Source organism: Coregonus lavaretus, assembly GCF_964263955.1.
Source record: "Coregonus lavaretus genome assembly, chromosome: 3".
NCBI lineage: Eukaryota > Metazoa > Chordata > Actinopteri > Salmoniformes > Salmonidae > Coregonus > Coregonus lavaretus.
Window position 1 is genome coordinate 66733899 of NC_139990.1, and position 25353 is coordinate 66759251.

Consider the following 25353-nt stretch of genomic DNA (forward strand, 5'->3'; position numbering starts at 1 on the left):
CCAATAATACAGTGATAAAACAGGTTCCTAGACACATGATTGAACTGTGGACTATGGACTCCCTGACCTGCTCTGTTATCGTAGTTCTGAGCATGTCACTCCCATTCCTGCCATCCAACAGGTAATCCCTGCATACAGTCAACAGTATTTGGTCAAAAGAATGTGCAAGATTGAAGGTTGCAATAGTGAATGTAAGAATATCTTCTGTTCAGGTAAGGGTTCTTACGTAATGCTTGAAGAGTGTTTGTACCAAGTCTCTTGCTGTTTTTTGTACCTCACGGTTTTTGGCTTTGTATACTGGGTGTGGATGTTTTGTCCTACAAAGTCAATAACCAACTTTTTTGTTATGCAATTAGAATGTACTGTATAAGGATCCATATAAGCTCTGAATTCTCTCTCACTTGGGATTATTTTCATATAGGATGTGCTGTAGCGCTAACTAGCTGGTCTTCTTCAATGATTGTACACAGTATATGAATGGACAAAACAATCGATCACATGACACCATTCATTCATATGTGAAGACTCAATAGCACATTGAAGCCAAATGAAGTAGGTTAGGATGGAGTCTCATGGAGACATAACATGCGCAGTTTGAGCTACTCCAGGAAGTGATGTTGCAGGCTAGGTCACTGCTTCCCCGTCTCATAGAATAACTTAAATGTAAGGCCGACCGGGGTACTGCAGGCTGCCATTAGCAACTTCTTCTGTGTGCATTTAAAAAAAAAAATCTGTTCAAGGACATACATCTGGTGTATTAGATGCAATTATTGATACCATGATGGTCTTCAAAACATTTATACAAAGATTGTCATTTTTCCATTCACTATAGTTGGGGATCCTGTTTTCTGCAACCAATGCCTGCAGTATCGCTGTCAGGCTTGAACTGCCGTGGCTTCAATGAGAGGGGGCAGTTGTTCTCCCCGGTCTTCTTATTAGTACAATATAATTAGTACAATATAAAGTACTTTGCAACCTAATGAATGGTGCAATATACAGTAAATAAATGCAATTCATAATCATCATTAATTCATAACCATATACTAACATATTTGCAGCCCAGCAGCTCCTGCGCTCCCAGCGGGATGTGCTCCTGGAGTGGACCCATGTCCACCCGGCCCCCCTACTACGCTGGCTATGTGACGCCGGGGTACTTTCCCACGCCCCATATTGGCAGTGTGAGCCAAACCTGATGCTGAAAAACGGGCAAATTCATGAATTTATTGTGACTGAATGCGAAGTGAAAGAGCTGATAAAGAAGAAATATGTCAGATTGACTTTGTCACGATCGCTTACAGACGGGACGGACCAAGGCGCAGCGTGATATGCGTACATGTTTATTAAATATCAAACACAACGACAAAATAACAAACAAAACGAAACAGGTCCAAACCAATCCCAGCTAGGAGAGATTAAACAGGTCCAAACCAACCTCTGCTAGGAGAGATTAAGTCCAAGGCACCGCACCACACCACACCACACCACACCACACCACACCACACCACACCACACCACACCACACCACACCACACCACACCACACCACACCACACCACACCACACCTTAACACGGAACAAGATCCCACAACCCACTAGTGCCAATAGGCTGCCTAAGTATGGTCCCCAATCAGAGACAACGAGCTACAGCTGCCTCTGATTGGGAACCACACCGGCCAACATAGATCTACACATAATAGAAAATACACACCCTGACTCAACAAATACGAGTCCCCAGAGTCAGGGCGTGACAGACTTATTGAACGTTATGTGGAAATGATTAACAGAGTCAATTCAGGGATTCACTGGACTGTGGCAAATCCTCTAATGTCTTGCCAAGGTCTTAACTACTGCAGATTGGACTGGCAAGCGGTTTGCATACATGCTTATCCTTGAACAGCAATAGAAAAGTAATTCATTTTAGCCTGTATATAGTAGTCAATAAAATACTCTGTCAATGTGATAAAACATTCTGTTGAGTTTCCATCTGAGATTTACCCTGGTGTTTTACCCAAAAGGCTCAAAATGTTCTGTTTCCATCTACGCAGACCGGCACCCGTGTCTCACTGGGCCATGGCTCCGGCGGACATGCTCTGACTTGGGGCCAATGTCAGAACACTGGTACTTTTCAGCTCGCATTTACATAACAATTGCTAACTGTGAACTTTAACTTCTTCTCACAAAGCAACTGTCTTGATGATGCAGAGGTTGTTGATTCTGCTCGCCCCAAGTCTTTAGAGTCACACTCCTGATGGAAACACAATTACACTCGAGCTTACATTAACATAAAACACTGGCGACACACTGGTGTGCGGTAAGTCTTAGGTGGAAGTGCAGATAGTGTCAAATACCTTTCCCTGTAGTCCATTATCAACAAAGTCTGGGACAACATCTCACCTGATGCCTAGTTATGTTTTTCTAGTTTGCATCTATGCATTTTTTTCCTCTCTCATCTCTATAGAGAAGAAGCCAAAAAGCCCCATTTCAAAACTGTTCAAAGGCAAATTCACTGTGACCACTGAGGTCAAAGGTAATGAATTCCATTATCATCCATCATCAATATTAAAGATAGGAATCAATTATCACTAACATGCTTTCTAGTGTGCCCAACTGACACATCAGTAATATCACACAATTAAATGTATTCAATCCCCAGGTGGGAAAAATGTATCTTTCAAATGTGTCAAATGTATAATTCAAATTGTTGTCTTGATAATTTAGTTGAGGAAGAGTTGAAGCCTCAGCGGAGTGTAAAATCTTCTCATCTCAGAGGTAGGTTGATAACGTTAAGAGTTGGACCAAACTGTGTAGCACTGAACTTGAATTAATTGTTGAATCAATATTTGATGATAAAGACATTATGATTCACAAATTACAGCAACATTTGCCCTAGATATGACTTGAGTATCTTATTGTAATGTGTTAGGTATGAATGTCCATGTTGCGTGTAATTTACTTGCCTCTCTTTTATTGCAGTTCCCCTTTCAGCTCACAAAAATACCCTTCTGGAACGTACGGAACGACTTACATCTTACGCAGAAGGGGGAGGGCCTCCAACTCTGCTTCTCACATTGAGATCCGATACACTGATCTCTTCGTGACCGAGGACAACGAGTCATTTGACAGCAGCCAGCATGAGTACTTCACCCTGGCCGGTCGACGGGCACGCATCTACGCCCACCAGGCCTGCCAACGCATCTGCCCTCGCCACCTCCTGAGCCCCCAAGGCACCACAGGGCGCCACCCGAAGCGGGTAAAGTTGAAGGGCATCGCTGGCATCGGCAAGAGCGTGGCAGTGCAGAGGCTGGTCTATGAGTGGGCGCTGGGGAAGCACATGCGTGAGTTCACCTGTGTGTTCGACCTCCGCTTCCGCTAGCTGAACCTGATCAAAGCCCCTCTGAGCTTACTGGACCTGCTTGGATACCGCTTCCGCTACTTTAAGGCGGTTCTGCCAGAGCTTCTGGCCTTGCCAGGTTCCTTGCTTTCATTCTGGATGGGCTGGACGAGTTTAAATACCAACTGGACTGGAACGCTCCTGACAGGGACATCAGCGTGGACTCCAAGGTGCCCGTATCAGAGCTGATAATGGCGTTGATCAAGGGGAGTCTACTCCCAGGATCCTCGGTCATCCTGACATCCAGGCCTTCCACGGACACTCCTAAGCGGTTCTTCCAGCGTTGCTGCGTGGTCCTGGGCTTCGAGGAGGACCAGGTGAAGGAGTACACCTTCAAGTTCTACAAGGACCCCAAGGTGTCTGAGAAGGTGTACAACTACATCCTGGACAATGACAACCTCTTTGTGCTCTCCTTCATCCCTCTCTATTGCTATATCATCTGCACCGCCTTGGCCGAGTTCTTTTCCAGTCAGGAAGATGGTGACTCACGGTCTCTAGAGTTGAATCCACCTAGGACAGTCAGCGAGGTTTACTACTGCTACCTGTTTACAAAGGACTTCTGGTGCTTTGGTGAGATCCCCCCACCTTCCACCTCCCCAACTCCCCTACTGAGCCAAGACCTCCACCTGGACCAGACTAGGGTGGAAAACCTGCAAATGTTCACTCGCTTCTTCATGGGGCTTCTCCGGACCAGGCTGGGGGGCAGTTGGGTGGGCTGGTGCTGGCCCCTCTGGAGGTGGGCATGGAGGGGGAGGATATCCCCGCCAGGCTGGGTATCTGGTTCCAGAACCAGTTTAAGGGTAGGCAGCTAGCCAACCAGACGGCGCTGAACCTGCTCCACTGTCTGATGGAGCTGCACATGAAGGAAGTCACCAGCAGGGCAGCACCAGAGATCCGGAGTCTGAACCTGTTCAAGATGAAGCTGAGCGTGGTGGACTGTGCAGCGTTACATTACGTGTTGCAGTTCTCCCCACATAGGCTTGAGGAGCTCAACCTGGGATACTCCAATATCAGAAACAGAGGTCTTAGCAGGCTAGTTCCAATATTGCACCGCTGTGAATCTCTTTAGTGAGTATTCATAGCATTTTTCTTGTGGGACACAGCTCTGCACCACCTGTTGCAAATGTTTGATCATTCACAGGGACCAGCTGAGGAGAAGTATAGCAATTAACTCATTAATGTAGGTAACTATAATTTGTTTTTTTTCTCAGTCTACGGTATAACTGTCTGGAAAGGGAGGCAGCCATCCTGCAATCTGCAGTGTTGAAATCAAACGACTGTCAGGTGAAGAAGCTGTTGTAAGTGACTCTGAAAATAACAATCTCTGAAAATAACATAAATGCATGTCTAACACTGTTTCATAGTGCCTCTTTCTCACACTAAACTCTTGATTCCTCTACTTTGTACAGTATGTGTGGTAACAACTTGGGTCCGGAAGGGGTTCTGGAGCTGTGGAATGCCCTGGAGCAGAACACTACACTGGAGGAACTCTACTTGGACATCACTGGCATCACAGAGAGAGGAACAGAGAACATTGTCAACTGCCTCAGCAAGAACACCTCTCTGAAAACGCTGACGTAAGAGAAAGACGAGAGGGAGATGTATTATCTTTTTTTGAATTATTTATTTTATCTGACTTAGTATCAGGGGCGGTGTGTTCAATAGGGCGATATGGGCGACGCACTGCCAAACGGGAAAAGGAAGGGATTTTTTTTCTAATCAATTATATCACGGCAACAGTAGTTATCAGTGTTCTAATCTGATCTGACTGCCACTAAATGTCAAATCAGGCTAAAGTCGTGCTTCAAATGGCCCCGCCCGTTTTTGGGGCGATTTCAGTCATGTTGAAAATCGCCCAGAAGTCTGTCATAGACTCCCATGTAAAATCTATTTTTTTCAAATTTCAAAGCTTTCAATACAATCTCTATGGGTGTCTGTGGGCTTGCACTTACGCGCTTTCGTCATACGTGACGTAACCATGAACGTAACTAAGAAAATAGCGGCTAGCAGCGTCTCTGTTGCGACCTGCAGTGTGGCGTTATCTTATGTTTTTAATTTGTACACTTAGTGGCGTTATTTTATGTTTTTAATTTGTACACTTAGTTTACAAACATTCTGCCAACCATGGATTTCCAGTGGTGGGTTTTGGACTGATCTTGTTGATCGTGTACATACCCGCTACGAACGGACTAAATAATGAAAACGCTGCTGGCAGCGGAATCAAATACAGCTGGGAGACTTGGCTGGATGACAGAGTCCCGGACAGAGAAGTGGAGCCGGCCGGCTTCACCCTGGTCAGAGCGGACCGCGATCTGACACAGTCACAGGGAAAATCGATCCTGGTAAGAGAGCGACTCTGTACCCCCGACATTGAACTGCTTTCTGTGTCACTGCGACCTTACTATCTGCCCCGTGAGTTCCCCCAATTGTTTGTTACCGTTGTGTACTGTTGATAATCACAAGTTTACTGGAGAACTGAGACCAAGTAGAGACTTTGGACAGGGTGGATATGGTATAATAAAGGCAGTTTATTCAGAGGTAAAGATATCTGGAATCGCGTGCACGGACTCGTTCGTCAAACTCTTAGGGAGCTATCTGAAGAGAGCCCCGAAAACATTGTGTGCAGACATTTTATACAATAAATGATGTAGGTTGAATCTAGTAGTTCTGATCTTCTGATTGGTCCTGATGAGTTGGGCGAGGTCCCCTCCACTGTTGCATTGGCTCTGAGTCGGGTTCTCTGTCTTCAAATGTTCAGCCTAAAGAGAGGGGATTTTTGTGTGTGTGTGTGTGTGTGTTTAACAGTGATGATGTGTGTGTGTGTGTGTGTTATCAGTGATGATGTGTGTGTGTGTGTGTGTGTGTGTGTGTGTGTGTGTGTGTCCTCAGAGCAAGAACTCGTGAGTTGGAAGAACTGAGAGACCTATGGCGTGGGTGTTGTCCTTGGCCACCTGCTGACAAGGCTGACAAGATAGGACTCTTTTGTCCATTGTTATAGGATAGGAACAGCATTGATTGAAAACAAACGCCCAACACAAAATGGGTCATGCACAAGATTTTAGTCAGACCAAGCTATAACATTATATATTTACTACGACAGTACATTCAACCAAAAGCTAATATAACAAAGGCATCAGAGATTATTTATAATCTGTCACAGAAACTGGAATCCATCTCCCCAGATCAGTCAATAAATGCTTCTGGTATTGACTTATATGCTGCCCCTGTCTTCATGTTGTTGCTGGACATATCTTTTTTAAAATGTGTGTAGGTCACCTAAATCATCAGAAAAATTGCCCCTCCTGAGAATTTTTTCAGGAGCCGCCACTGCTTAGTATTACTGCATTGTTGAGGAAAAGCTTGCAAGTAAGCATTTCACTGTACTGTTTACATCTGCTGTATACTGTGCACGTGACAAATTCACTTTGATCTGACGTTGAAGGTTTTCTCTGAAGTTACAATGGGCGTTGACATACTGCCATCTAGTGTATTTCACAGTTGTTGCTATGATAATATCCTGTCTGACCTGTTATTATAATTTTCTCCTTCCCAGCATCGTGGGAAATGACATTGGGGAGGTGGGGAAGAGGAGGCTGAGGGAGCTGGAGCATCGACGGCCGGGGCTCCGGATCATTGGGAACTTTGTGGACGACCTAGGACTGCTAAAGGCCTACCTGGATTGGGTAGAGGAGATACGGGATGACCGGGACCAGATGGACTCAGTGAAGAACGCAGATGCCCTACAGTCCGTCCTGAAGGGGCTGAGGGTGGGAGCAGGTGGGGAGAATGGGGAGGGAGGGGAAGGAGAGAACACAGGAACTGGAGATCAAGATCCTGGAGCTTTTGAACACCCCCACTCATCTGGCTGGAGTGAGATGACTTCACGTACCCTTTTGGTCCATGAGAAGCATAGGTTATCCACAAACTGAGATGTCTGTTCAAGTCTAAATGGGGTGTGGAGATGGAGCTGGGAGTTGTAGAAATTACAGCCAATCATAATGTAGATATTCAGAAATTCTGTAATTTCAGAATAAATGTCACAAGTGACAGTGACTCTTACTAAACTAGACTGCCATTCTTTTTACACTGAACAAAAATATAAACGCAACATGTAAAGTGTACATTTTCCATAGGCACTAAAAGCTTATTTCGCTCAAATTCTGTGCACAAATGTGTTTACATCCCTGTTAGTGAGCGTTTCTCCTTTCCCAAGATAGTCCATCCACCTGACAGGTGTGGCATATCAATAAGCTGATTAAACTGCATGATCATTACATACACCTTGTGCTGTGGACAATAAAAGGCGACTTTAAAATGTGCAGTTTTGTCTTTCATTTGACTGATTTCCTTATATGAACTGTAACTCAGTCAAATCTTTGAAATAGTTGCATGTTGCATTTATATTTTTGTTCAGTATATATTACGTATCAGCAGGTCTTATTATTTCTTATCATGCCTATTTTATTGCCTTCTAATCGCATGTGGTGTCAGATATGTGCTGATGTGGATGCGGTGGTTGAGTCAATCGCAGGACACAGAGGATAAGTCAAGACGACTTTACTAATACTTGTAAATAGACACAAAATAAACGGCCTCAAACACTGGAGGCGAACAAAATACGCACAGTGCGTAAAACAACAACGAGAGTCGAAATACGCGTAATGCGTAAAATACTATACAAAGCCAAGGCACCGAACCTATCAACACACGACATGTGGAACAATAACACACAACTACAAAACATAACGCAGGGAAACTTATAGGTGACATAATCATGACAGAATACGAAACAGGTGCACTAAACTAGACATGACAAAACAAACATCGAAAACATCAAACGGTGGCAGCTAGTACTCCGGGGACGACGAACGCCGAAGCCTGCCCGAACAAGGAGGAGGAGCAGCCTCGGCGGTATTCGTGACAGTACCCCCCCCTTGACGGCCTCGGGGACGGCCAGGAGGACGCGGAGCAGGGCGCGTGGGATGATTACGGTGGAACTCCGTCAGGAGGGAGGGATCTAAAATGTCCCTCCTAGGCACCCAGCACCGTTCCTCCGGACCGTACCCCTCCCACTCCACGAGATATTGTAGACCCCTCATCCGACGTCTCGAATCCACGATGGACCGGACTGAGTACGCCGGAGCCCCCTCGATGTCCAGTGGGGGCGGAGGAGTCTCTCTTATCTCACTGTCCTGGAGTGGGCCAGCTACCACCGGCCTGAGGAGAGACACATGGAACGAGGGGTTAATGTGATAATCATTAGGCAGTTGTAACTTGTAGCATACCTCGTTCAATCTCCTCAGGACTTTAAATGGCCCCACAAACCGCCGACCCAGCTTCCGGCAGGGCAGGCGAAGGGGCAGGTTTCGAGTCGAGAGCCAGACTCGATCTCCAGGTGCGTACACTGGACCCTCACTGCGGTGGAGATCGGCGCTTGCCTTCTGTCTACGGATAGCCCGCTGCAGATGGACGTGTGCAGCGTTCCACGTCTCCTCCAAGCGCCGAAACCACTCATCCACCGCAGGAGCCTCGATCTGGCTCTGATGCCATGGTGCCAGAACCGGCTGATACCCTAACACACACTGGAAAGGGGTCAGGTTAGTAGAGGCGTGGCGAAGAGAGTTCTGGGCAATCTCTGCCCAAGGGATATACCCCGACCACTCCTCATGCCGGTCCTGGCAATACGATCTCAGAAACCTACCCACATCCTGGTTCACTCTCTCCACCTGCCCATTACTCTCAGGGTGAAAACCCGAGGTAAGGCAAACCGAGACCCCCAAACGTTCCATGAACGCTCTCCAGACTCTAGAGGTGAATTGGGGACCTCGATCGGTGTCACGATCGTCGTATACAGAGGAGGACCAAGGCGCAGCGTTGCAGGCAAACATACTCTTTATTTAGAGACACGATCAAAAACAACAAAACGATAACGTGACAGTTCACGGTCTAACACAAACCAACTAGAAACAAGATCCCACAACCACTGTGGGCAAACAGCCTGTATAAATGTGGTTCCCAATCAGAGACAACCAGCCACAGCTGACACTCATTGCCTCTGATTGAGAACCACACTGGCCAACATAGAAATGAAATACATAGATCTACACACCCTGGCTCAACATAACAGTGTCCCCAGAGCCAGGGCGTGACAATCGGACACTATATCGGACACTAACCCCGTAGTGCCGGAAGACGTGGGTAAACAAACCCTCAGCGGTCTGTAGGGCAGTAGGGAGACCCGGCATTGGGATGAGACGACAGGCCTTAGAGAACCGATCCACAATGACCAGAATAGTGGTGTTCTCCTGGGAGGGGGGTAGGTCAGTGACAAAGTCTACCGAGAGGTGAGACCACGGCCGTTGTGGAACGGGCAGGAGCTGTAACTTCCCCCTGGGCAGGTGTCTAGGCGCCTTACACTGAGCGCACACTGAGCAGGAGGAGACATAAACCCTCACGTCCCTAGCCAATGTTGGCCACCAGTACTTAACACTAAGGCAGTGCACTGTCCAGCCAATACCTGGATGTCCAGAGGAGGGTGCGTAACGCCCGCTCGATTTCCGCATCGATCTCCCACACCACCGGTGCCACCAGACAAGACTCTGGCAGTATGGGAGTGGGCTCAATGGACCTCTCCTCTGTGTCATACCGCCGGGACAGGGTGTCTGCCTTACCGTTCTGGGACCCTGGGATGTAAGTAAGCTTAAAAACAAACCGGGTCAGAAACATGTTCCACCTAGCCTGACGAGGGTTCAGTCTCCTAGCTGCCCGGATGTACTCCAGGTTACGATGGTCAGTCAGAATGAGAAAAGGGTGTTGAGCCCCCTCAAGCCAATGCCTCCACACCTTTAGGGCCTGAACTACGGCTAGCAGCTCCCTGTCCCCTACGTCATAATTTCGTTCCGCCGGGCTGAGTTTTTTAGAATAAAAAGCGCAGGGCCGGAGTTTAGGAGGCGTGCCTGAGCGTTGAGACAATACTGCCCCAATACCGGCCTCTGACGCGTCCACCTCCACTTGGAACGCTAAAGCGGGGTCCGGATGCGCTAGCACCGGAGCCGAGGTGAACAGGTCCTTCAGTTTATCAAACGCCCTGTCCGCCTCAGCCGACCACTGCAAACGCACCGGGCCCCCCTTCAGCAAGGAAGTGATGGGAGCTGCCACCTGTCCAAAACCCCGGATAAACCTCCGGTAGTAATTGGCAAAACCCAAAAACCGTTGCACCTCTTTAACAGTGGTTGGAGTCTGCCAATTACGCACGGCTGACACACGGTCAATCTCCATCTCCACCCCTGACGCGGACAACCGATGACCCAAGAAGGAGATGGACTCCTGGAAAAACAGACATTTCTCTGCCTTGACATACAAGTCATGCTCCAACAGCCTACCCAACACTCGGCGTACCAGGGCTACATGCTCGGCTCGTGTAGAAGAGTACACTAGAATGTCGTCAATGTATACTACCACACCCTGCCCATGCAAGTCCCGGAAGATCTCGTCCACAAAGGATTGGAAGACTGAAGGAGCATTCATTAACCCGTATGGCATGACGAGATACTCATAATGACCCGAGGTGGTACTAAATGCTGTCTTCCATTCATCTCCCTCCCTAATGCGCACCAAGTTGTAAGCGCTCCTGAGATCCAGTTTTGTGAAGAAACGTGCTCCGCGTAATGTTTCCGTCATACTCGCAATCAGAGGAAGAGGATAACTGTATTTAACAGTGATCTGATTGAGATTACGGTAATCAATACACGGGCGCAACCCTCCATCCTTTTTCTTCACAAAAAAGAAACTCGAAGACACAGGGGAAGTGGAGGGCCGTATGTATCCCTGTCTCAGAGACTCGGCTATGTATGTCTCCATAGCCGCCGTCTCCTCTTGAGACAAGGGATACACATGGCTCCGCGGAAGTGCCACACCTGCCAGGAGGTCTATTGCACAATCTCCCCGTCTATGAGGTGGCAATCGCGTCGCCCTAGTCTTGCTGAACACGAGTGCCAAATCCTCATACTCGGGGGGAATGTGCATTGCGGGCACCTGGTTCGGACTCTCCACCGTGGTCGCCCCTACGGAAACACCTAAACATCACCCGACACACTGGTCAGACCACTCCTTGAGAGCCCTCTGTTGCCACGAAATGGTGGGATCATGGGCAATTAACCAAGGAAGCCCCAGTACAACGGGATAGGCAGGAGAGTCGATCAGATACAACTGAATAATCTCTTCATGACCCCCCTGCGTCCTCATCTTAAGTGGCGCTGTGACCTCCCTAATCAACCCAGATCCCAACGGACGGCTATCTAGGGCATGGATAGGAAAGGGTGCATCAACGGGCAGGAGGGGAATCCCTAACCTCACACAAAAATTACGATCAATGAAATTCCCAGCTGCGCCTGAATCGACTAGCGCCTTATGCTGGGACTGAGATGCAACCTGAGGAAATACTACAGGTATACAAAAGTGAACAACAGAGAGCTCTGGGTGAGTTGGGCGCCTACTCACCTGGAATGACTCCCCAGTGCGCGACCTGTTGCCTCGAACCCCTGGAGACCCTCCCCAGCACCTAGCCGCAGTGTGTCCTCTACGACCACAGTTGGTGCAGGGGACGGCCTCCCTCGGAATCTCTCTCCTCCTCTCTCTAGCGCCAGCACCCCCGAGCTCCATAGGGCTCGGCTCGGAGGTGCTGGGGGATGGAATGGACGGCCCCAACTCTGGACGTCCGCGGGTGGCCAGCAGGGTATCCAGACGGATTGACATGTCCACCAACTGGTCGAAGGTGAGATTGGTGTCCCTGCAGGCCAACTCTCGTCGAACGTCCTCACGCAGGCTGCACCGATAGTGGTCGATGAGGGCCCTCTCATTCCACCCCGCATCCGCCGCTAGAGTCCGGAAGTCCAGGGCGAACTCCTGTGCGCTCCTCTTCCCCTGTCGAAGGTGGAACAGACGCTCCCCCGCCGCTTTACCCTCAGGGGGATGATCGAAAACAGCCCTGAAGCGGCGGGAGAACTCTGCGTAACTGATGGTGGCGGCGTCTATTCCCCTCCATTCGGCATTGGCCCACTCCAACGCCTTGCCGGAGAGACAGGAGATGAGGGCGGAAACGCTCTCGTATCCCGAGGGCGCCGGGTGTATGGTTGCCAGGTAGAGCTCCACTTGAAGGAGGAACCCCTGACACCCGGCTGCGGTGCCATCATATGCCCTCGGGAGCGAGAGCCGAATCCCACTGGACTCCGGAGCTGGTATGGTGGGGCTGGCCGATGGTGGTGGTAAGGTAGGAGGAGGTGTGGGCAAGCCTCCTCTCTCCCATCGGCGCAGGGTGTCCATTACTTCTTGCATGGCGGATCCGAGTTGCTGGATCCTGGCGTCCTGGCAGCTGACCCGATCCTCCAGCGACTCGGTTCCCGCCGCTGCTCCTGCTGACTCCATAGTGTAAAGGTGTGTTATTCTGTCAGATATGTGCTGATGTGGATGCGGTGGTTGAGTCAATCGCAGGACACAGAGGATAAGTCAAGACGACTTTACTAATACTTGTAAATAGACACAAAATAAACAGCCTCAAACACTGGAGGCGAACAAAATACGCGCAGTGCGTAAAACAACAACGAGAGTCGAAATACGCGTAGTGCGTAAAATACTATACAAAGCCAAGGCACCGAACCTATCAACACACGACATGTGGAACAATAACACACAACTACAAAACATAACACAGGGAAACTTATAGGTGACATAATCATGACAGAATACGAAACAGGTGCACTAAACTAGACATGACAAAACAAACATCGAAAACATCAAACGGTGGCAGCTAGTACTCCGGGGACGACAAACGCCGAAGCCTGCCCGAACAAGGAGGAGGAGCAGCCTTGGCGGTATTCGTGACATGTGGTGTGTTTACAACAATTGCCTTTCTCGTGTGTGAAATTGAATTGCATGAACTATTTGTTTGCTTGCATGGTGTGCCGTGATCCCCCAGATTGGCATGGACTGCATTGATTTGAGACTGCTGTTGCCAATTCCCTATCACCTCCTCCTTCCCCAAACTAATTGTGAAACATGCGCCAGAACTAGAGTTAAAAGGAACTTAACTTCAGCGCGATTGGAGCCGGGGACTTCTCGACAGCCACATCATTGCACCTGTTTCTATGTTCGCCTGCTGGGGGGACCCGCCTGTCTGACCCAGCTACGAGATGCTACACCCAACGCTACAACCCAGAACGAGAGACAGCCCAGCAAGCAGCTACCGACAACCGAGCCAGGCTACCGAAAACTAAACTCATACAACGCTCTCTATTGCACTACTGTAGTATCTGAACATTTATAGCTTTGGCTGACGTTTTCATATTGTTGGTTAAATGAACTTTGCTTTGCTGGAACATCTGGAAAGTATTACTATAGGGGCCCACTGAAACAGAGGACACTTGGATATGTGGAGGCCAGGGATTGGTCTATCCAAAACACCCATCTTATGTAACATGTTTCAGTGGGCCCCTATAGTAATACTTTCCAGATGTTCCAGCAAAGCAAAGTTCATTTAACCAACAATATGAAAATGTCAGCCAAAGCTATAAATGTTCAGATACTACACTACTAAAGGAAAGGGCTTATTTACAGCGTGTGTGACTCGAACTGTTGTCCAGTACATACTTTAATTGTATGATTTCTGTCCCCCACGACTACAGGCACGGGGAACACGGCCGACGCAGCTGCAAGAGGCTACACCCAACACCACGTAGCTGGGCCAGTGCGGAGCGAAGGACAGCCGGCGACCTGCCATTGACAACCGAACCAGACCTCGACTAAGGACCTTTGCTCGGGTAGAGCTGAATGAACGAACCCTACATAGGTAGAGCTGAACAAACATTGCTCGGAAAGAACCCAACGAACATTGGCCACCGCTCCATGAGTGAATCAACTGCTGTGTTAGTTTGCCCCGGTGCTCATAGTTAGCCTATAGCCCTAAATCCTAGCCCTTTTATACGCTTCTAATCGGGCCGTAGTGATGCTGCTGCCATTGCTGTGAAAGCTGAACGTGTCATAATAATGGTCCTTTATTTGTACTTTGGCCAGTCTCTTGGGTAGTGTTTGCAGTGGGATTTTGGAACTCTGCAAGTGAAATAAACATTGTTTCTGTTAAATTATGTATTACCTGAACCGCACCGACACTGAGAGCAATGATTGAGAAACTAGATGGAAGTTAGTGTGTCAAACATTTGGGTGGAACAGTGTTACATCTGATACATTTACAGTAATTAGTGTCATGCTGAATGTAACTTGTGAATTTTAACACATACAGCTCTGAAAGTTCCTCATTTTCTCAGTCTGACAGAAACCCAGCACTGGTATGCATGGCCAAAGAGCTCTATTTTCATGTCATTCAACAAATGTAAACGCCCGGAGATTGTTAAATGGCATTGTTACTTGATTTGGAACCAGTGCTTTGGTCAGATGACATGAAAATTGAGCTCTTTGGCCATGCACACCAGTGGTGGGTTTGGCGTTGACATGAGAGGCATACGCAGAAAATGACCCCATACCTACTGTAAAATATGGAGGATGTTATGGGGCTATTTTGCTTCCACTGGTGCTGGGGCCCATGTTAAAGTCAACAGCATCAAGAACTTTACCCAGGACATTTTAGCCCAAAACCTGGTTGCTTCTGCCAGGACTCAGGAGGCTCAAACTTGGCCGCAAGTGGAACTTCCAGCAAGAGAATGACCCCAAGCACACATCAAAATCCACAAAGAAATGGTTAATTGGGTACAACATCAACAGTTTGCAATAGCCAGCTGTCTCTGGATTTGAAACCCATTGAAAACCAGTGGTTTGAATTGAAGAGGGCAGTCCACATATGTGTGGATATCAAGGATTGGAAGGATTGTGTATGGTAGAATGGTATAAAAACCATCCCAATGTGTTCTCCAACTCAAACATTGTAGAAAAAGACTCGGTGCTGTTATCCTTGCAAGGTGAGGTATTGAAAACAAGGGTGTCAATCATTTTAATCCCTACCTTTTTGAGAAAAGTATTACTTGTTAAACAATCTTTCTCTGAGCAATTGTATAAAATAAATGTGGCACATACAATCAAGCTCAGTATTTAATTTATCTTATAACTGACATTTTTGATCATCTTTATCAAGGGTGTTAATTTCAGACCCCACTGTACTTTATTACTATGCGTTACAGAAACATAGCTACAGTATGATTATAGTTAACGGAATACAAAAAAGTCTCCCTTCCCTCAATTATCCTCATAGTAGTGATGTGTGAAATAATGTGTCGTGGAGGACAGAAACAACATTCCAATACATGCTTGATTGCAATCAAATGCTGTTAATGTCTGAGTTATTTTGTTTTAGATACTTTGCACAAAAGTATCTTTCAGATATCATGAAAAGGATCATTTTGATGTACAGTATGCTCAGTGTTATGTCAAAAATGTTATAAATTGATTTGTAAAGTATTTGACCCCCTCTCAATCAGAAAGATTTCTGGCTCCCAGGTGTCTTTTATACAGGTAACGAGCTGAGATTAGGAGCACACTCTTAAAGGGAGTGCTCCTAATCTCAGCTTGTTACCTGAATAAAAGACACCTGTCTACAGAAGCAATCAATCAGATTCCAAACTCTCCACCATGGCCAAGACCAAAGAGCTCTCCAAGGATGTCAGGGACAAGATTGTAGACCTACACAAGGCTGGAATGGGCTACAAGACCATCGCCAAGCAGCTTGGTGAGAAGGTGACAACAGTTGGTGCGATTATTCGCAAATGGAAGAAACACAAAAGAACTGTCAATCTCCCTCGGCCTGGGGCTCCATGCAAGATCTCACCTCGTGGAGTTGCAATGATCATGAGAACGGTGAGGAATCAGCCCAGGACTACACGGGAGGATCTTGCCAATGATCTCAAGGCAACTGGGACCATAGTCACCAAGAAAACAATTGGTAACACACTACACCGTGAAGGACTGAAATCCTGCAGCGCCCGCAAGGTCCCCCTGCTCAAGAAAGCACATATACAGGCCTGTCTGAAGTTTGCCAATGAACATCTGAATGATTCAGAGGAGAACTGGGTGAAAGTATTGTGGTCAGATGAGACCAAAATTGAGCTCTTTGGCATCAACTCAACTCGCTGTGTTTGGAGGAGGAATGCTGCCTATGACCCCAAGAACACCATCCCCACCGTCAAACATGAAGGTGGAAACATTATGCTTTGGGGGTGTTTTTCTGCTAAGGGGACAGGACAACTTCACCGCATCAAAGGGACGATGGACGGGGCCATGTATCGTCACATCTTGGGTGAGAGCCTCCTTCCCTCAGCCAGGGCATTGAAAATGGGTCGTGGATGGGTATTCCAGCATGACAATGACCCAAAACTCACAGCCAAGGCAACAAAGGAGTGGCTCAAGAAGAAGAAGAAGAGTGGCCTAGCCAGTCTCCAGACCTTAATCCCATAGAAAATCTGTGGAGGGAGCTGAAGGTTCGAGTTGCCAAACGTCAGCTTCGAAACCTTAATGACTTGGAGAAGATCTGCAAAGAGGATTGGAACATAATCCCTCCTGAGATGTGTGCAATCCTAGTGGCCAACTACAAGAAATGTCTGACCTCTTTGATTGCCAACAAGGGTTTTGCCACCAAGTACTAAGTCATGTTTTGCAGAGGGTCAAATACTTATTTCCCTCATTAAAATGCAAATCAATTTATAACATTTTTGACATGCTTTTTTCTGGATTTTGTTGTTGTTATTCTGTCTCTCACTGCTCAAATAAACCTACCATTAAAATTATAGACTGATCGTGTCTTTGTCAGTGGGCAAACGTACAAAATCAGCAGGGGATCAAATACTTTTTTCCCTCACTGTATGATGAGGGTTGAATAAACAGATTATACACTGAGTGTACAAAACATTCCATGACATAGACTGACTAGGTGAATCCAGGTGAAAGCTATGAGCCCTTATTGATTTCACTTATTAAATCTACTTCAGTGTAAATAAGGGGAGGAGACAGGTTAAAGTAAGCTTTGTAAGCTTTGAGACAATTGAGACTTGGATTGTGTGAATGGGCAAGACAAAATATTTAAGTGCCTTTGAACAGAGTATGGTAGTAGGTGCCAAGCACACCGGTTTGAGTATGTCAAGAACTGCAACGCTGCTGGGTTTTTCACACTTCACAGTTTCCCGTGTGTATCAAGAATGGTCCACCACCCAAAGGACATCCAGCCATCTTGACACAACTGTGGGAAGCATTGTAGTCAACATGGGCCAGCATCCCGGTGGAACGCTTTCGACACCTTGTAGAGTCCATATCCCAATTAATTGAGGCTGCTCTGAGGGCAAAATGGGGTGCAACTCAATATTAGGAAGGTGTTTCTAATGTTTTCTACACTCAGTGTATATCAAAAGTATAATGTTCATGATATCTGAAAGATACCTTTTCAGAAAGTATCCCCCCAAAAATAGCCCAGACATTAATTGAACTATTGCAATAAAGGAGTTTTTTGAATGGTTTTAACCTCCGTACGACACATTACTTAAATCTTAATAGCACATATAATATAGTAATGAATGCTTTGACAGTCATTTGGAGGGAATAGAGACCTTTTTTGTATTGTTTAATGGTTACACTTTACATTACAGCGCCCTTATTACTGTGTAATTATTCCTGTAGTGTAACAAATATTGTAATTACTCATTGTTACACCATACTTAGCCTGTACTTAGCGTTAGGATTAGGGTAATTATTCCTGTAAGTATAGGGTAAGTACAGTGTAACAATGAGTAATTACAAAACGTATTACACTGTACTAACAGGAATAATTACACAGTAATAACGGCACAGTAATGTAAAGTGTTACCAAGTTAACTATCATCATACTGTAGCTATTTTTTTCAATACATACAGTGCCTTCAGAAAGTATTCATACCCCTTGACTTATTCCACATTTTATTGTGATACAGCCTGAATTCAAAATTGTTGTTTTTTCTCACCCATCTACACACAATACCCCATAATGACAAAGCGAAAATATGTTTTTAGAAATTTGGGCAAATTTAGTGAAAATGAAATAAATAAATATCTCATTTACATAATTTTTCACACTCCTGAGTCAATGCTTTGTAGAAGCACCTATGGCAGCGATTACAGCTGTGAGTCTTTCTGGGTAAGTCTCAAAGAGCTTTGCACATCTGGATTGTACAATATTAGCATATTATTCTATTTAACATTCTTCAAGCTCTGTCAAGTTGGATGTTGATCATTGCTAGACAACCATTTTCAAGTCTCTGCCATAGATTTTCAAGCCGATTTAAGTCAAAACTGGAACTAGGCCACTCAGGAACATTCAATGTCGTCTTGGTAAGAAACTCCAGTGTATATTTGGCCTTGTGAATTTGTCTCCCATTGTCTGTTGGAAAGCAGACTGAACCAGGTTTTCCTCTAGGATTTTGCCTGTGCTTCCGTTTCTTTTTAACATAAAAAAAACGTCCTAGTCCTTTCCGATGACAAGCATACCCATAACATGATGCAGCCACCACCATGCTTGAAAATATGAAGAGTGGTACTCAGTGATGTGTTGTGTTGGATTTGCCCCAAGCATAACACATAGGCTGGACCCCCTATTCAGGACATAAAGTTAATTTCTTTGCCACATTTTTGGCAGTTTTTGCAGTTTTACGTTAGTGCCTTATTGCAAACAGGATGCATGTTTTGGAATATTTGTATTCTGTACAGGCTTCCTTCTTTTCCCTCTGTCAATTAGGATAGTATTGCGGAGTAAATACAATGTTGTTGATCCATCCTCTGTTTTCTCCTATCACAGCCATTAAACTCTCTAACTGTTTTAAAGACACCATTGGCCAATTTCTGCCCTGCTAGAGCTGCCCTGGTCAACTGTAAGTGCTGTTATTGTGAAGTTAAAACGTCTAGGAACAAGTGGTAGGCCACACAAGCTCACAGAATGGGACCACCAAGTGCTGAAGCGCGTAGCGCTTAAAAATCGTCTGTCCTCGGTTGCAACACTCACTACTGAGTTCCAAACTGCCTCTGGAAGCAACGTCTGCACAATAACTGTTCGTTGGGAGCTTCATGAAATGGGTTTCCATGGCCGAGGAGCCACACACAAGCCTAAGATCACCATATACAATGCCAAGCGTCGGCTGGAGTGGTGTAAAGCTCACCGCCATTGGCCTCTGGAACAGTGGAAACGCGTTCTCTTGAGGGATGAATTATGCTTCACCATCTGGCACTCCGACGGACTAATCTGGGTTTGGCGGATTCCAGGAGAACGCTACATGCCCGAATGCATAGTGCCCACTGTAAAGTTTGGTAGAGGAGGAATAATGGTCTGGGGCTGTTTTTCATGGTTCGGGCTAGCCCCCCTAGTTCCAGTGAAGGGAAATCTTAACGCTACAGCATACAATGACATTCTAGACGATTCTTTGCTTCCAACTTTGTGGCAACAGTTTGGGGAAGGTCTTTTCCTGTTTCAACATGACAATGCCCCTGTGCACAAAGCGAGGTCCATACAGAAATGTTTTTTTGAGATCAGTGTGGAAGAACTTGATTGGCCTGCTCAGAGCCTTGACCTCAACCCAATCAAACACCTTTGGGATGAATTTGAATGCTGACTGCGAGCCAGGCCTAATCGCCCAACATCAGTGCCCGACCTCACTAATGCTCTTGTGGCTGAATGGAAGCAAGTCCCCGCAGCAATGTTCCAACATCTAGTGGAAAGCCTTCCCAGAAGAGTGGAGACTGTTATAGCAGCAAATGGGTAACCAACTCCATATTAATGCCCATGATTTTGGAATGAGATGTTCGACGAGCAGGTGTCCACATACTTTTGGTAATGTAGTGTATGTTATTGCAGGATCCTGCTGCGCCAGAAGAAGACATCTACGCCAAAAGCACGATAGCGAGTCAGGCCAGGAGACAGGGACGCAAACAAGACCTAGAGGCCCCCAAACCAGGTCCCAAAACCCTGCCTTCCTCCAAAGCCATCTCTGAGACCGACCGAACCGGCCTGCTCAGTCCCATCGCTGACACTGCTACAGATCCAGGAGAAGGCACTGCAAAGAAGGAGGGGGATGACGTGTTTTATTCCAGTGTGATTTGGAAGAAGAAGAAGTGGATGAAGAAGAAGAATGTGGGGTCCATGGACGGGGAAGGGGGGAAGGGAGTCGTCTAGCGGTTCCTACCTGGAGGAAGAGAGGTGTGTGCTGGGAAATGTAGGCAGATGCAGAATGAGTAAGGCACTGGAGATGGAGAACCTATATGATGAGCTGGGGACTAGAAATTACATAGACAACACGGTAGATTGTGACTATTCACAGATACCACATGCAAGTAAACAGTGCATCCTTTGTAAATAAGCTAAGCAGTGAATGGTCCAGTGAGGGGTTTTAATTTTATTGTTACTTTTGACATGTTCACTCATTCTTTTCACCTTAAATGTTTTTACATTTGGTAAATGCTATTTGATTTTATTATATTTTGGTATAGATCTTTAGCAGTTTCTCAAGTTTTTCATGCATTTTTTGTATTTCTATGAATTTACTGTAGGCCTATACAAATACATATTACTTTTTATGAAAGTATTGCTGTTTTCGATCAACTAAAAAAGCCCACCTATTGTTCTTTATTGTAGCCTATGAAATTGGTCATACCATTATGACGACCTTCAACCTTTTCAAAACATTAAAACTCTAAAACTCAAATGAGTATAATTGAATGCAGCAATACTATTAACAAAAAAAAAAACAAAAAAAAAAACATAGGTGCATTTGAAAGCTAACATTAGAACAAATCTTGGCCTATCAGAAAGTAGGCTCAGCCAGACTCAATGAGTTTCCTGTTTGAAAAGAACAGAGGGGAGGATGATGTAGTGGTTTGCGCTTTGTGACAGAAAACAGAGGACCAACACAGACAGACAGTGTTACTGTTCTTCACACTTTACAGTAATGTATTGTTAAACAATTTTTTTTTTGGAATTTACAGTAACATACTGTACTTTTTTTTACAGTAACTTACAGGTAACTGGCTGCCAGTTACCATAAAAACAACAGGATTTTTTTTTGGTGCACACATGCAGCCCTTGCTACTGTATGGCCTGATAACCCGTAAAATGTATAATGCCATGTTATAGACTTCAGGTAGACTGTGATGCATTTCCTGTAAACTCTTCCCACAGGTCCTACCACATCATTTGCTATAGACTATCCATCTTGATATCTTTTTCAATTTGTATTCACCAGGGGTGATGTGTAAGAAATTGTCCATCTGCATCCTGTTTTATCAAACCAAAATGACATTGGCAGATCTAGTGACCTTATCAAATTAGGAAGTGTCATTGCAGTTTCGCATCCCTTTGCACATCAGCAGGCAATATGTTTGTTTGGTCAAATATAGCCTTTGGTTACTGCAGTATGGCCTAAAAGGGCTGCAGCATAGTGAAACGTTTTCATCATATATCATATTCTGAATGTATTTATGTTGTGATTCAATGTATAGTGGAAACTGAAATGTAATAAAAAGTACTTAATTGATGTAACCTGTCTTCTCTAAAATGTGGTGATTATGTAGAAAATAAAGGAAATCAAGAAGCAAACATTCTGAGCCAGAGATAAAGGTACAGTCGTTTTGTAAGTGTCCGAAAAAGACAACATTGGGCTTAAAGAGTTGCCAAACTGAGACGTAGGGCCACATTCATATATTGATAGACAAGTTAGAGAGATTGTTTCCCTTCCAAATTCTGCAAATATGGACAACCAAACATAGCCGCGGGAAGTAGGGGTGCTGAGGGTCCTGCCAGCTCCACTGGGCCTTTATTACTCCTGCATGAGCGGACGTAAATAGTTGTCAGCGGTGCGGGGAGAACGATTAGTTACCGGAGTGTAACTCCAGTTCTATGAGTGGAGCGGAGCCCCATAGGGGAGCTCTGCTCCTATTGGTTTACCCACTGCCCTAAGGCAGCATCAGCCTGAGACAAAATTATGCACACACCTGCAGCCAATAGGAGTACAGGTGTCCCTATAAGAGGGGATGCCTCCCCTCAATCAGCCTCCCGAGATATTTATCTTCAGCGAGACTAAAGAGGGTCGGCAGGGCCTTAAGTCCTATGGGGCTCCGCTCCACTCATAGAACTGGAGTTACACTCCGGTAACTAATCGTTCTATATCGTGGAGCCCCGCCCCATAGGGGAGCTCTGCTCCTATTGGTTTAAGGCGGAGCGTAGCGCTCCAAAATGTACTCCCTGCCGAGCCCAACACTTCCCATCAAAATGAAAAGGTCAGGCCTAGCAATGGCTGCAACCAATTCCCGCAGTACTGTAACCACTGTCACCCTACAAGTGTCACAATATACTGCGTCATCGGTTAAAAACCCGCCCCACCTAGTCCAATGGCAACACCAATGACTAGTGGGCAGATCACCAGAATACAGGCCATACTAATCTGTACTAGCAGATAGATGGTACCTCAATATCCTGTTACAATACTACCGACCACTAATGGAATGACACAAAGTGTCACTCTACATTGTGTACACGGTAGGCCGCCTCACTCAATCAATGGAACCCCAGAGATTAGTGGGCAGATCCCAGAACATGATTCATACTAATCTGAACAAACAGATAGATGACGTCACATTACGTCAAATTGTCATGACCGGTCTAATAGCATCGTAACCAAGTTACTACTATTATCCCCCATCATTCCGCCTCACTCCAGTGACTCACTGGTGGGCAGATTAATACATGCCCTCTACTGTACTGAACCTGTCAGTCAGGAGTCATGCCAAAAATATGTCCTTCTAACAGAAGCGGACCTGATAGAGACCTTGTCTCCACAGTCCTGCATTCCTCTCCTCCTAGCTCAAAGTCTCCCTTCAGCCACGCTGAGTACAGACTGAGCCAAAGAGTTAGAAGACATATCCAAGAGATAGAAACGGATAAATGGAGACGGTGTTGACCATGACGCCGCTCTACATATATCCTCTACCCCTGTTCCTCTGAAAAGGGCAGTAGAAGCTGCTACTCCACGAGTGGAGTGAGCTCTGATACCCTGAGGCAGTTGTCGCCCCGCTGCCTCATAAGCTGTCTCAATGCCCTCACAGAGCCAATGAGACAGACGCTGTTTCGAAAGTGGTCTACCTAGTGCAGCAGCACCATGACACACAAACAGCTGAGGCGATGACCTAATCGCTGCTGTGCGCTCGACGTAACACACCAAGGCGCGTACTGGGCACAGGCGATGGAGCCTTTTCTCACTCCTCTCTCTATGAGGAGGAGGAGAAAAAGCCCACAGCTCCACGGTCTGTGATCTATATGAACTCCTAATAACCTTCGGCACAAATGCCGGGTTAGGACGTAACACCGCTCTGCTCAGATCGCCATTAATGGCCAGGCAGTCGGGTCTCGTCGAAAGAGCACACAAATCACTAACACGCTTAGCCGTAGTCAAAGCGAGCAACAATGCTGTCTTCATAGACAGCATCTTGAGGGGTATTTGATTCAATGGCTCGAACGGCGACTTACATAGCGCTTCGAGTACCAAAGCCAAATCCCACTGAGGAAGCGTGGCTCTAGGTGTTGGCCTAAGCCGCCACGTTCCTAATAGGAAACGTTTCACTAGAAGGTGGCTAAAGACATTGTCTCTGCCAAACCCCTTGTGACAAGCTGAAATCGCCGCTGCAAACACCTTAATGGTGGCGGGCGATCGCTGCTTATCAAACATAAGCTGTAGGAAAGAGAGAATACTCTCAACCTGACAGCTCATGGGGTCTACACCTTGTGTGACACACCATCGTGAAAACACGTTCCACTACTGGCATACATCCAGGAAGTGGAACTGGCACGTGAACCCTGTATGGTCCTGATCACTGCATCAGATAACCCACGGCGCTCTAGCCTGTCCCTCTCAGCAGCCAGGCCTTCAGTGGTTGGCCGATTATGGGCAACTGCCCTATCGGGCCCCCCGCCTGAGACAACGCGTCCCGTCGATATGGAATTGGCCAAGGTGGCGCAATCAACATCTGACTCATCTCCGCAAACCAAGGAGCCCCTGGGCGATCGGGGGCTACCAGTATCACTGACAGCCCTCCTGACCTCATACTGGCTAACAGTGGGAGAATGCAGGACAGCGGAGGGAATGCATACAGAATAACTCTCGGCCACGGGTGGTGCGCAAAAGCGTCTCTTCCCAGTGGCGGTTCTTCCTGTTCCCTCAGAGAGAACCATAGGGGACATTGCGCATTCACGCGTGACGTGAATAGATCCACCTCGGCTCTCCCGAACTGTTCCCAAATTTGGAGAACAATGTTCCGGATGCAGACACCACTCGTCGTCTCGAGGACCCCCTCTTGACATGAGGTCTGCTCCTACGTTCAAGTAGCCCGGAATGTGTGCTGCTCTCAATAAGCGAAGGTGCTTGTGAGCCCACAGCCACAATTCCTCTGCCGCCCGATGGAGAGCAGGAGACCTGACTCCTCCTTGGTGATTTATGTGAGCTACTGTGGTCCGGTTGTCTGACCAGACCAGCACATCGCGACCCCGAAGGGTAGACACGAAGTGGGTCAAAACCAGTTGAACCGTTTCCAACTCCAAGAGGTTGATGTGGCGACTCGAAAGAGGCCACACACCTCCTATCGCTTGGGTCTGACATGTCCCTCCCCATCCCGTCAGAGACGCATCTGTGAACACTGGGATGTAAGAGGACACTTTGCCTATCGGGACTCCGTGCGTGAAAACGCGCGGGTTTCTCCAATAGTTCAGATCTGCACTGAGCGAGAGGGGAACCACCACCAACCAATGACGTTGACGCAGTGGGTCTAGTCTTAGTTGGGCGAACCATCGCTGCATCCTGCGCATGTGCAGGAGTCCCAGTGGAACCACAGAGTGGGGTGACGGCATGAGACCCAAGAGTGACATGATCGACAGCGCCGTCACCGTGTGATTCGGACGACACTTCC

General features: G+C 46.7%; 1 pseudogene across 1 annotated transcript; it reads left to right on the forward strand.

Moving 5' to 3' along the window:
• The first annotated feature begins 121 nt into the window (after nt 1-121).
• LOC311126967 (NLR family CARD domain-containing protein 3-like) lies at nt 122-14420 on the forward strand (annotated as a pseudogene). Its single transcript, XR_014615284.1, has 7 exons — nt 122-212; nt 2458-2526; nt 2718-2768; nt 2973-4458; nt 4602-4688; nt 4800-4967; nt 14070-14420. The product of XR_014615284.1 is annotated as an NLR family CARD domain-containing protein 3-like (transcript).
• The last annotated feature ends 10933 nt before the right edge of the window (nt 14421-25353 follow it).